Consider the following 14,792-nt stretch of genomic DNA (forward strand, 5'->3'; position numbering starts at 1 on the left):
TTTTATTTCTGGTTGAGGCTATAAGAGATTTTACTTTTCTGTTTCTACTTAATCTGGCTAAAGTTTTATCAACTTAATTTATTTTTTGAAGAGTCAACTTTTCCCCCTGAATTTTCTGAATGATTCTTTCATTTTCAATTCCATTTATTTCTAATTTAATTTTGGTTATTTCTTTTCTTCAGTTAGGTTTGGGATTAGATTGTTTTTTCATTTCCTTAAAATGCTTCATTAATTTATTGATGTGCTCTTTTTTTGTTTTTTCAAATGTAGGCATCTAATGCTTATATTTACCTTTTTGGACTGCTTTTGCAGTATTCCACAGGTTTTGGTAACTTGTAACTTCATTGCTGTTATGGTCAAGGAATTTAACAATTTCTTCCTTTATCTTTTGCTTGACCCCACTGTCATTCACCATAAGGTTGTTTAATTTCCATGCCTTTATGTTGGAATGAAAATTTTTGTTGGAGTTGAGTTCCACCTTGATTGCATTGTGGTCTGAGAAGAATTCTTTAAATTTTCTTGAGGTTTGATTTATATCAATAGGATATGAACTGCTTTGAAGTATGTTCCATGGGCTGATGAGAAGAATGTTTATTCCTTAGTTTTAAAATGGTGTGTTCTGTACATGTCTATTAAGCTCATTTTTTCTAGGGTCATATTTAAGTCCCTTGTATCTTTGTTTAGTTTCTGTTTAGGGGATCTGTCCAGTTCTATTAGAGGAGTGTTAAAGTCCCCAGATTTTATGGTGTTATGGGATATCATATTGCTCAGATCAACTAATGTCTATTTCATAAATCTGGGAACATTTGAGTGCATAAATATTTAGGATTGAAATGTCTTTTTGTTGTATTGTTCCCTTGATAAGTATGAAATGACCATCTTTGTCTTTCTTAACTTTAGTGGCTTTAAATCTGAAAATAAGATTGTGACCCTCCTTTCCTCTGATTTCCATTTGCCTGAAATGCTGCTTTCCATACTTTTATCCTGAGTCTTTGTTGCTCTTCAAGGTTAGATGTGTTTCCTGGAGACAGCATATGAATGACTTGTGCTTTTTTATACAATTTGCCATCTTATGCCTCTTCAGTGGGGAATTCAAGCCATTAACATTTATTGAGAGAATTCATAAGTGTGGTGGAGTTCTATTCCTCTTATTTTGTGTAAGACCATTGCTTAGTTTTATCCTTTGTGCCATTGTGGAAGCTAGATTTTTTCCTTTAGTTTCTGGGTGTTTAGTTTGCTCATGGTCCATTTATTTAGAGTAGGTCTAAGTATTTCCTATAGAGTTGGTCTTGTTGTGGCAAATTTCCTCAGTGTTTGAATATCAGTAAAAGATTTCAATTCTCCAACAATTTTAAAGCTTAGTTTAGCAGGACACAGATTTTTGGGCTGAAAATTGTTTGTTTGTTGGTTTGTTTGTTTTGAGAAGATTAAAGTAGAAGACCATTCTCTTCTGACTTCAATGGTTTCAGTTAAAAAGTCTACCATCACCCTTCTGGATCTGCCTGTGTAGGTCAGTTGGTATTTACTCCTTGTTGCTTGTAGAGTTTTCTTTTTTGTCTTGACTTTGGAGAGGTTCATGACAATGTGTCTTGGAGATTCTCTGTTATGTTGAGATGACTGAGGTTTGATATTTCTCTAAATGGAATGTTTTGGAAACTTTAGTGAAACTTGGGAAACTTTTATTCATGATATCCTCCAGTAGGGCTTTCATTCCTTTGTGATGGATGTTCTTATTAACCTTCAGGGATCCCTACAATTTATATGTTTGGATGTTTTGTGAAGTCCCATAATTCTCCTAGTGAATGTTTTGCTTTTTCTCTCCTTTTCTGCCCTTTTAACTATCTGAGTTAGCTTATGAGCTTTATCCTCTTGTTCTGAGATTCTTTCTTCTCCATGGTCTAATCTGCCATTGATACTTTCTATTGCTTCTTTAAGTTCCCTGATTGACTCCTTCATTTCCTTGAGCTCTGCCATGGCCTTTCTATTTTCTACATACCTTTCATATTTTTGTTTCTGTTTTTCTACTTTCTCATAAATTCCATTTATTTCCTTTACCATCCATATTTTAAATTTCCTTTCTTTAATTTCCATTACTACTTTATATGTTGAGTCCTCTGCTGTAGCTGCCTCATGGTCCCTTGGGGAGGTTGCTCTGTTTTGTTTTTTCATGTTGCCAGGATTTATCTGTTAGTTCATGAGAAAAATGTGTGTTTTCTTCTTGTTCACGTCCTTCTCCTACTTTTTCTTTCTCACTGCCTCCTTCACTTTGAATTACCTTGTCTCAGAGCGTAGGTGTTGAAGTGGCCCCTTGATATAAGGCCAAAAGAAAGAGAATAGTACATAATGACCAGGGAGTAAGGAGAGAAAAAGTTAAGGAAGGAAGAAAAGGGGGGTGTTAAGAGAAGGGCAGAAAGAGAGAAAGAGAGTGACAGAAGAAATGGTGTTGTTTGGTAGGGTGCTATGGTTACACCCACAACTCCAGGACATTGTAGGGCAGGCTGGGCATGTCTCTCAATGTCAGGAGCTCCTTACCAGTCTGGACAAGAGCAAGACCCCACCTCTGACAAGTTTAGAAAGAGAACGAGAAGAAAAAAGAAAAGGTAAAAGAAAAATTCAATAGCATGTTATAGTGGGGTCCAGTCAATACTGTCTTTTCAAAGGCCTAAGCTAGAAGAACACCCCAGACCATCAACTTGTGACCTCCTGAGCTGGACCCCGGCTGTGATTCTGAACCAAAGTACTGCTATGATCCTACCCCCAGCACTCAGAAAAGAAAAAAAAAATAAAAATAAATAAAAAATTAAAAATACAACTATATAAGTTAAATAAAAAGGGATATCTTAGCTCTTGTATGAAAAATTTATGTGGGAAAGGTGAGAAAAGTAGAAAAATCTCTACCAAAAGAGAGAAAAAAGGAGAGAACTGAAGAAAAAAGAAAACATAAAAGGGGCTGAATAACTACAACAAAATGATGGAGTGCTTGCTAATTGAAGAAAATAAAAATGAAAAAAATATAACCAACCAACCAAAGAAGAAACAGATAATAGCAAAAAAAGCCCAAAACAACAATAACCATAACAACAAAAAGAAGAAAAGGAAAAAAAATGTATAACTATACATATGAACCTCATGAACTAACGTCTGCAAGCTTCGAGTTTTCTCCTGCAGCTTCCTCTCCTCTCATAGCCTTCATAAAATTGAAAAGAGTTAGGACCTTGCTCTATTGTAGGCTTTTCTTAGGGTAATGTGGTGTTAGAAGATGGAGAACACATGCTGGTTTTGTTGTTAATGATGAATACTGGAAACCGCTGTCTAGTTGCTGAGGAGATTGGTTCCTGTCTTCTTGACTTAGTTGTCTTCACTCAGCGCCTGATTATTTCATCAGCATTCAGTCTCTGCACAGGTTTAGGGTCTTAAAACTCTCACCAGATTCCTTAGGAGGCTCCTCTCACAGTGCCTCCTGACAATAATCCCCAGGGGTAAGGAGCTGCTCAGCTCAGTGCAAGAGTAGATGCCTGAGCTGAGCTGGTGCGCCAGAGCCAGCCATGGTCTAGGACCCTGTGGACTGTTTCCCCCACACGGCCTTCCTGATGATAGCCAAGCTGATGGTCAATCCACCCCACAAGGTATTCAAATTCAGCTGCTGGATACTTTTCAAATTCACCCACTCATTACTCATTTAAGACTTCCAAGGCAGCTCTAGCAAGCAGTTTTAGCCCCAAATGAAAAAACCGCAGGACAGCCCCTTCCTTTTTCCAATCCTCAGCAAGTGGGCCACCATTTCCCACATACTCACCTTCTGAGCTGGTTTTCCTCCAGAAATTCTTGTTGGCTCCTGTGGTCCACCACTGCTTCACTGTGCCCCCAGAGTAATGTCTCCAGGTAGGTTCCCCCAGCCAGAGAAGGTTGGAATTTTCTTTCTCCTGCCTTGCTGTGAGTGGTGAGTAGGGAGATGTGTCTAGTGTGATATCTTGCTTCAACATAATTCTTAAGGGCTCTGGGATTTTTGGAATAGTAAATGACTAATGGCTTCAACTTAAAATCACTGGTTGCATTAGCTCCTAAATAATAGAGTTAACCTGTTCTTTGAAGATTTGAAGACAGGCATGGACTTCTCTTTAGCTATTTAAGTCCTACCTGGCATCTTTTCCAAACATAAGGCTATGCTAACTATTATTGAAACCTTCATCAATCATCTTATCTTCTGGATCACTTATTTCAGCTTCTCCATTAGCACCTGCTGCTTCACTTTGAAATTCTAAGTTATAGAGATGCTTCTTCCCCGAAACCTCATGAACCAGCCTCTGCTATCTTCAACTTTTCTCCTGAAGCTTCCTTACCTTTCTCAGCCTTTATAGAATTGCTCTGGGCCTTGCTCTCGTGTAGGCTTTTCTTTGGGAAATGTGGCTACTTTGAACTTCAATCCAGACCACTCAAACTTTCTCCATATCAACAATAAGGCTATTTTGCTTCCTTATCCTTCACGCATTCATTTGAACTTTTTTAAAGAAATGTCTTTTGCTTTCACAATTTGCCTAATTCTTTGGTACAAGAGGCCCAGATTTCAGTCTATCTTGGGTTTTGACATCCTCACGTAGCTTAATCCTTTTTAGTTTTTGATTTAAAGTGAGAGATATGTGACTCTTCCTTTCACTTAAATTCTTAGAGGCCATTGTGGGGTCATTAATTGCCCTAATTTCAATATTGTTCTGTTTTAGGGAATAGGGAGAGAGAAGGGCAGTAGCCTGTAGATGGAATAGTCAGAACACACACAGCATTTATCAAGTTTGCCATCTAATATATGTGTGTTTTGTTGTGCTCCAAAACAATTTCAATAGTAACACCAAAGATCACTGGTCTCAGATCACCAAAACAGATATAATAATAATGAAAAAGTTTACAATATTGCAAGAATTACAAAGAAATGATAGAGACACAAAGTAAAAACAGGCTGTTGGAAAAATGATGCTGATAGACTTGTCTGCCACAAAACTTCGATTTGTAAAACACACAGTATTTGTGAAACACAAGGAAGTGAAGCACAACAAAACAAGGTATGCCTGTAAAGAGAAGTGTCCGCACTTATGATGGACCATTGAGTCTGAGCCATGGGAAGTCCAGGGGGGAACCCTGGATGATGAATTTAACACCATCTCTTACCCTTAAGAATCAGCAGTGGATGGATATACAAAAATAATAACAGCAGTTGTTGAGCATTTACTGATGTGGTGCTAAATTCTTATGTTCTCTCATCAATATTGTGGAATAGATCTATTATTGACCCCTATTTTTCCAGTTGCATAAATGAGCCTCCAAAAGGTTAAGAATCTTTTCTAAGTCACACAGGCAAGAAGTAGCAAAGAACTGTGGCCAACAGTATCTGACTGTTCATGTTTATATTACTATTCTCTCAGTTTTACAGTCTGTGCTTGGCATAAAATTTACTGAACAGATGTTTCCTGTGGACACTTACTCTGTGGAGTATCTAAGCAGGAGGTGTGACATTGAGTGAGTTATGATTTCTGTAACAAAAGACTTTTAAGGTTCAAAGAAGGCAGAGAGTTTTTCCAGCCTATGGGTAGGGAAATGCAAAAACAGAGACTGCTTCACAGAGGAGGTGGCAGTAAAGATGGGCCAGAGAGAAGCCTGAAGGGACAGCCTCTGCTGTAGGGTAGAAGCACTGATTGGTTAGTGCAGGAGTTTTCAAAAGTATGGTATGGGGAGGCTTAGATGTGTGATGTCAAAACTATTTTCATTATTTGCCTGTTTTGCTCTCATTCCCTGACAAGTATATACTTGAGTTTTCCAGAGGCAGTATGACTTATGATATTGCCACAGCCTGAATCCAGAAGCAGATATGAGAATCCAATTCTCTTCTATTGTACCAAACATTAAAGAGATTTGTGAAAAAGTAAAACAATGCCATGCTTCTCAGTAATTTTGTGGAGTTGGGTCTTGGAAAATAGTTACATTTTATAAAAATAAGTTATTCTTGTTAATGGATTAATTGTTGGGTTATGCTAAAATAATTTTTTAAATTCTGTTTTAATTTCTAATTTCTAGTGGAGTAAGTATTGATAGATATGACCTTCATAAACCAAATCTTTGGGGTCCTCAATGATTCTTAAAGAGTGCAAAGTAGTCCTGAGACTAAAAAGTTTGTGATCTGCTGGTCTAGTGTAGCAGTGAAGTGTTACTGGGATTAAAGAGCACTTATAAAAGGATATTTGTGACAAGAGTGTGTGTTGGCCTTGCTGCTGCCAGATGGGAGGAGAGCCAGACTCATGTGTCTGGCCCTTGATGAGCTGTAGGCCTTGGGAGGTTTGCATGTAGTATGGCAGTCCTTACTTTACTGTTTAGCTGTAGGCAGGCTACCCTGCATCCATTTCCAATGCTCTGGGGAGCTGGGCCACTCTCAGACACCACCTCTAGGCCTGGGGAGAGAGTTATAAAGTGAACAGCTCTCATTACTTTTCCTATTCTTAACTTTGCTTCCTGGGTTGTCTCTTTTTTAAAATTTGTGATTTATATGAGGGCACATACAATTTAGTCACATTGCTTGCATTTGTAAGGCAAGGCCTAAGTTGTAGTTATGTTCCTCAGACAGGGAGTATGCCATATACCCTCACGTTGCTTCTGTGGGGAGGGAACCCATTGATCCTTTTTTCCTCTTCCTGCCTTCTTAGATTCAACAGAGATGTTTTCTCATGTGAGCATGTTGTTGCTAATCTACAAGTTTCAAATTAGGACCAAGTACATGTGATGTCCACCTTTCCATTCTTGTGATACTTTACTCAGGAGAATATTCCCCAAATCCATGCAAGTTGTAACAAAGGATGCAAAATCTCCATCTTTTTAATAACTGACTAGTCCTGGAATGTCTTAAAGCATATGATTCTCATATACCCGAGTTAAAAGTCTTAATTGGTTTCTCTATTACAGTAGAGTCCCCTTAAGTCACTAGGCTGAAGTATCATGCATGTGGGTTTTTCCATTTTCAGGCCTGGTTTTTATTTTTTATCTTTTTTTTTTTTTGTAGAGACAGAGTCTCACTTTATCGCCCTTGGTAGAGTGTTGTGGCATCACAGCTCACAGCAACCTCTAGCTCCTGGGCTTTGGTGATTCTCTTGCCTCAGCCTCCCTAGTAGCTGGGACTATAGGCACCCGCCACAACACCTGGCTATTTTTTGTTGCAGTTTGGCCAGGGCCGGGTTTAAACCTGCCACCCTCGGTATATGGGGTTGGCACCCTACTCACTGAGCCACAGGTGCCTTGATTTTAGACAGAGTCTTAAGCTGTCGCCTGGGTACAGTGCTGTAGTGTCATAGCTCACAGCAACCACCAACTCTGGGGCTCAAGTGATCCTCTTACCTCAGTTTTTCTATTTTTAGTAGAGATGGGGTCTGTGTTTTGCTCAAGCTAGTCTTGAACTTGTGAGTTCAAACAATCCACCCACCTCAGCCTCCCAGAGTGCTAGGATTACAGGCATGAGCTGCTGCGCCGGGCCAGCAGGCCTTGTTTTTAATCCAGACACTTCCACTTATCTTGTGCTAGTTATTTAACCTCTTTGACCCTTAGTTTCTTTACTGATAAATGGAGATGATGCTATCTACCTCACAGGTGTGTTGAAGGTACTAAATGAGAAGTTGTCATACAGTACCAGGCACATAGTAAGACTTCACATCACAGCTATGAGAATAGACTGAGGATCAGTGGGTTGAAACTATAGACAGGAAAATTTTTGCAATCTTAATGAAATAATGCACACTAAAGCACTAGTATAATGCTTGGTTTCTAAGAATCACTTCATAAGTAGTAGTTGCTGTTATTGATTATTTTAAATATGAATTTGAAAATTGTACAATATAGGGTTTCTTTGTGCTTAGAGCTGTCCCCTGAATGAAGGGATTAATTTTTTCATCCATTTGTTCATTAATTCACTTAATAAACATACTGAATGTCTCACTACATTTTATTCTAAGTGCTGAGGATACAAAATTGAGTTTTCTGTCTTTGCAAGAATGTAAGCAAAAAAAACGAATAGTCAGGGGATGCTATAGAGGTAAGCTGAGGTTGGAGCCAGGAACTTCTGATCAACTCCTCTGCTTGGTGACTTACAAAACTATATTTCTGACATTAGCGTTGTAGAATGTCAGAGCCGATATTCTAAAATGACATTCAGGCTCTAGAGATCGCTTAGTCCAAGAAGTTCCTCACACACATGGGAAAATTCAGGTTCTATTTCCCAGTGCAGATCCTGATAATGTTCTCTTTAATGTTTCAGATATTCAAATAATTCTGATTTATATGGAAGGATGCAAGAAACAAAAAAGATGAGGAAGAACTTTGACCTGCTTTACAAAAGGCAAATCAATCATTCAATGAGTAGAATTTTGTTGGGCATAGTCTTGTATACCACAAGGGAGACAGTGTAGCCTGGGGGTTACGGATACCTGGTCAAACTCTCAGGTCTCACATTCGGTGTATATGTGACCTTTTGTCATAGACCTAAATGTGTGCAGTCTTTTTGGTTCTCTGAGGTTCTTCTTTTTAATCTGGATAATGGAGATAAAGCAGTTATAATTGTATTCAGCTGGTAAGTAGAGAAAATTTCCCCAAAGAGTGATGAGCAAATGAGGATTTTATTTTTCTTGCACTTAAAAGAAGTCAGAATAGGCAGACCAAGACTTGCATAGCAGTTATGCAATTTTGCAGTAACTAAGGGTGCCTCTACCTTTCTGTGTTAGCATTCTTAGTGCATAGCTTTGTGCACAGAATGGCTGCTTACAGGTCCAACCGTCACATCTGAGTTTCCTGCAAGAAATGTTGAGGAAAACAGTCAGTTGTTGACTGGGTCAGTCCTTTTTTAAAGAATGTTTCTTCAAAATCCTACCCACAAACTTCTGCTTTTATCTCCTTAACCAGAGCATAGCCCTGTGATGATCCCTAACTGCAAGAGATGTTGAGAGATAAAATGTTTTGTCTCAGTATGTGCAGGCTCTAATAAAACTGGAGTTTGCTTAGTAATGAAGAAAGGATAATGAACATTAACAATGTAGCTAGCAGTCTTTACTATATGAGCCAAATGATATTACCTATCCCCTCAGGTTCTGTGAAGATTAGATGAGATGATGCAAGTAAACACTTAGCTCAGTGTCCAAGCACAGAGAAAGTCTTTGTTCCCCATCAATAAATTTGCCCTCCTTCTGGGAAGATAGATGTAAAATATGATAATCTAGTAATGTAAAATTCAGTCACTTCATAGCCCTTCTTGTCCCTCTTGCCGCCTTAGGACTATATAATAAAAGTCTTAGTATCTGACCTTTGTTGAGTATGTCTCATTGATCAGATTCTTTCTTATTGCTTTATGTGCATGCCCTCATTTGAACATTGGGGAAACCCACTGCAGATGGGTACTGTGAGGGGAGTGCTGAAAACCAAAGCTTTTTGATGTAAAGGACTTGTCTAAGGCACTTGATCATTATGAGCTAATTGGGATAAGAACAAAGGACCATAGCATCCTCAACTTGGTGCCACACCTAGTCCTGGCTGTGCTACATCCTTAGACAAATCTTGTCCTGTCTCTGGGCCTCATTTTCTCATCAATAAAAGACCTGGAAGTAGATGAGCTTGAAGGTAGTTTCTGGCTATGACAACACAGAATTATCTTATGAGCTGTTAAAAGATAACTGAAAATATAAAAATCGTGATTCTCATGCAGATACAAAAATGAACACGTGTTAAGGATTTTATTTAACTCATTTAATGAGGAAACAGGTTGTGTTATATTGCAACCAGTTCAAAGAAGAATCTAAAAAACAGGTGCATGTATAGATCAGGAATATTAAAATGAATTGCAAATGGAGACAAAATTAGTTTTTTTTGGCAGGGAGGGTTGTTCCCCCACTGGCCAAAATTCATTTCATTGTCTATAGACAATTAATTTGCACTGTTATTAGCTAACAAGTTAGAGAGTAGTCCCCAAAGTCAGAATCAGGTGAAGTGAGCTATAGACAATGCGTGTATTCCACTGCAGCACAGCTTCCTCCCTACAGAACCTTCAATAAAAGTCTTATAGTCCTGACAGTCTGACCGTTTCTTCCCCAAGTCTTGTGTCTCTCCCTTTCTCAATTGTGCACTGTTATCTTCTCCCTGCTACTTCCAGAGACATCTATTTCTTTTGGGTTTGACTTACGGTTTGCTGCTTCCAGAAAATCTTCATTGAGTGATCTTAATCTCTTTAATTGGAAACAGGAAAACCAGTTGGAAGGCTGGGGTAGAGACAGCCCTATGGAGTGACAGATTAGGGAGACCTCCCATCAGGAAGCTTCTTTAGCCAGTCTGTTTTGGGGGCTTGGCTCTCCTCTCCAACTAGTTAAGTAGCCTCAGGCAAGTCACTTGACTTGGAATCTAGATGGAACATTCCAGAACTCTCCACATAGACTGAATGGTTCTTGAGAGCTGGGAAGAGTTTTTTCTTCTTTTTCTCTCTTTCAGAGTGACATCTGGGAAGCCATATGATAAAAGTTAAAGTGTCCTGGGTTTAGTATTAACATTTGGTTCTTATGTTGGATCTGTCACTAGCTATATGACTATGAGAAAATCCTCTAAGTTTAGTTTACTGATCTGTAAAATGGCAACAATCATTTGCATCTGTGAGAAGCTGAAAAATGCATCCCCCCCCAAAAAAATCTGCCTTTGCAGATGTAATTAAGGTAAGAATCTTGAGATGAGGAGATTGTTTTGCATTATACAGATGGGCCCCAAGTGCCATCACAAGCATCCTTATGAGAGAAGGGCAGAGGGAGATTTACTATGCAAAGCAGGCAATGTGAAGACAGGCAGAGACTGGAGTGGGCAGCCACAAGCCCAGGAGCTCTGGCAGCACCAGAAGAGATAAGAAATAGATTCTGCCTTAGTCCTCCTAAAGGGAAAATAGCCCTGCCGGATTTCAGGCTTCTGGCCTCCAGAACTGTGAGAGAATAAATTTCTGTTGTTTTAAGGCACCAAATTCGTGGTAACATATCGCAACTCAGGAAACAAACACAAGGTCCCACTGACCTCACAGGGTTGCTGTGAAGCTGAAAGAAGAGAGAATGTGACAGCCAAATGCAACCTAAGGGTTCCATGTAAATAAACAGTTGGCAAGTCACCTGTATATATCATTCATATGTTGTACTTCACTTTGATAAGCAGTAGTAAAAAATTGCATGAAAACATAAATGAAGTAATTTTTTTAGGTAAAAATAATACTCAGAGCCAATGTTCCCCTTGTCGTCATTTTAAGGACGACAGTGTGAAGGACTGAAACCAAGGTCTGTCCCTTGCAGCTGCCCTGCCCCTGCAGTTCTGGGATAGGCTGTCTGAGGACGTATCAGTGTAGCCCAGGCACCATTTGCTAAATTGAAATAATGTTGTTACTGAGAGAAATGACAGCGAGAACAAGCAGCTATTGTTTTGTGGGTCCCATCTCAGGGTGAAAATTCCTGGCGCAGCAGAGAGACAGTTGGAGTGGGAAGCCTTTGCCGTGCCAGGGCTCGGCGCGGCAGACTGCAGCAGCTGCAGTGCAGCACGACGGGACTGAATGCGACCCTGAGGTGCTGCCTGCCAGCGCTGACTGCATTCCAGGAGTGCGGATGCCAACCTGAAGTGGGTGCGGTGCCAGAAGCAAGTGGAGGGGCTCGGCCTTGCCAGTACAAAGTACATCCACCCTCCCTGCCCGACACAAACACAGTGTCCAACCAAGGTGCCGGGTAACGCACACTTCAAATATACTTTCCTGGACTTATCTGGACTCATCTCTAACTCTTGTTTCTCGGCACTTAAGCTGAGGCACTTGACCTGCCAGACCCGCTTCTCTGTCCCTGAGATGAGTTATATGTTCCATTTTCCCTCCCCACCTGTATGCTCTGGTAACTCACAATTATCACACCAATATTCTAGCCTTTAATTAATTAGATTATTTAGGTCTGGCAGAGGTGCATGCTAGAGCTACATGGTGAGCAAAACAGGTACAGCCCCATTCTCCATGGAGACTGTTAACAGGTGGACAGTCTGTAGGCAGGCACACAAGGAGCTACTACGTAATTACGAACTAGGATATACTATGGAGGGGAACGAAGGGGGCTAAAAGAGACTTATGTAGTTTAGACTGAAGAAATGGGAAACCTTCTCAAAGGTAAGGACTTTAATTTGATGGTCTGACTGATGAGTATGCATTTCCTGTGCCTTTTGGGTTTGGTGATTGGAGGAGGGGATATTCCAAAAAGAATGAACAACAAATACAAGAGACACTTGCGTTTGAGGGGCTGAAAGAGGTGATGTGGTTTCCATGGACCAAGTCAGTGGACACAAGTTTGGACAGAGGTCTGCTTGTACTGATGCTATCTTAAGCATCTTTGTCTTTATTCCAAATGTTAAGGACTCTTCAGAGGAATTTTAAAAAGAAGAATGACATAGTCTGATATTTTGTCTGTGGGGTGGAAAATGGGTTAGAAATGATCTGAGTGGAAGCTAAAACAATGAAGGGGTAATTCTAAAAGAGAATGTCTTCTTAAGTTCCCTTTGAAGGACAAGACATCAATTATTATTGTTCCTATAAATAGAAATACATTTACTTAAGTGTAGGGGTGCAATGGCAAGAATATTTATCAAAAAATTATCAAGCCAGTGTTTAAGTCCTGGCTCATTCACCAACTCACTGGAGGAATTTACTTGGATTACCAGTTCAAGTCCACCTGTATGGGAAAAGGTAGGACTTAATGATTACTAGGGTCTTCCAACCAAAGACTTAATGATTACTAGGGTCTTCCAACCAAAGACCCTAGTAACCATTAAGTCCTACCTTTTCCCATACAGGTAGACTTGAATTGGTCTTCCAACCAAAGACCCTAGATAACCAGTTACCATTGGGTTATATAATTTTAAATTATTTTCCTATGAAAGTATGTAATATATATACTTAATTATACAAATGGATGTACTACTCTATAACAGTTTTTTAAAGTTCAAAACACATTTTAAAGTATTTTTTCATTTCACCAAATGGTCTTAGACTTTGTAATCATTGTTTAGTATTTAAGTCTTAGACTTACCATAGTACATTTAACCAAGGCTCTGTAATTGGACATCTGAGATGTTTTAAGGTTGTTTTTTGTTTGTATTTTGCCTGTTACAGATGGTGCCACAGTAAACGTAGTTGTAGATAAAGAATGTAATCACACATAATTATTTTCCTTGGCTAATTTCTTAGTGGAATTTCTAGGCCAAAGGGGGCATGCATATTTTAAAAGAAATTTTATTTTCTAAGTTCTGGAAATGTATAGTGGGTGTGCAATTTTAAAAAGATTTATATTTGTACTGGGATGAGTAGGGTTTTTCCCCATTCAAAGTTTTAATAACCTCCAAATATTGCATTAGTAATAATTTCTTATCCCTTAGAGATTCATATATCATCTTAAAATTTCTAAAGCGTGTTCACATACTTTTATTTATTAGTTTGATTATCACAGCAACTCTGGAGGTAGGCAAGTAGACATTATTACTCGCCACTTTAAAGATGAGGAGCGCAAGTCTCAGAGATGGAAGCAATCTGCTTAGAGTAACACCACTAGTCCGTGGCACAGCCAGGACTGGAACCCGGCCTGCTGGCACGGAGCCCAGCTGCCCTGGTGCACCATGCGATGCTGCGTGCCCCGCTGCCTCTCCAGCTCACTACTGACTCTATCACTTCACAAATTAGCATGATAGGGATTATTAGGCCTATGATGTTCACTAGACCCATTTTCCCAAGTTTTATACCTCTTTTCTCTAACATATCATTTTAGAAAAGTTGCAACCCTGGAATAATTTTTCTTGGCATTGTACTACTGTCTCAGATTACAGGTTGGTGGGCTTTTAACAGGCAGTGGGAAGGGGAGGGACAATATTTCAAGTAGTAGGACTAAAGGTGTTGTAGGAAGAAATTAGAATAAAATGCTTTAAAATAGCCACTATCAGGCTAGCTTTGGCCCAAACAAGTATGTTGTTAAGGCTACAGTATGTTTTAAAAATGACAAACCAGTTACCTATATCTGATTATCAGGATGTTTTGTATAGATATCTGCATTGGCGGGTTCTCTTCACTCAGAAGTTCTGGCAGCCTTAAGCTGCCCTCAAGCTGAGCCACGGTTGACTGAAGGTAGGCATTTTCTAACCCCTTTAGGATGGGGCAGAAATATTCTAGTTTTCCACCAGCCTCATGGTTTCCTGTTATTTTTCTGAGGGTCAATAGTCATTAAAAATATTTTGGGGCTGGTGCTTGTAGCTCAGTGGGTAGGGCACCAGCCACATACACCAAGGCTGGTGGGTTCGAACCTGGCCCAGGCCAGCTAAAACAATGACAATTTCAACAACAACAACAAAAAATAGCTGGACATTGTGGCAGGTGCCTGTAGTCCCAGCTACTTGGGAGCTGAGGCAAATGAATTGCTTAAGCCCAAGATTTTGAGGTTTCTGTGAGCTGTGATGCTACGGCACTATACCGAGGGTGACAACTTGAGACTCTGTCTAAAAAAAAATAAGAAATATATACATGTATATATATATATACACATATATACGTGTGTGTGTGTGTGTATATTTGGCATATTGTTTTGCCTACACCTAGCTGGTTTTATACCATCACCTGGCTGGCTGCGCCTTTTAAGCACCTGAGTGTGCAACCCTTTGCCTTCAAGCATGTGCATGGAACAGCTGTCAATTTTGGTTGTAGCTGAGAGAGCATGGAGAATAGTGGGGTTTTGAATTTTATT

The sequence above is a fragment of the Nycticebus coucang genome, chromosome 17 (genome assembly GCF_027406575.1).
Source record: "Nycticebus coucang isolate mNycCou1 chromosome 17, mNycCou1.pri, whole genome shotgun sequence".
NCBI classification, from domain to species: Eukaryota; Metazoa; Chordata; class Mammalia; order Primates; family Lorisidae; genus Nycticebus; species Nycticebus coucang.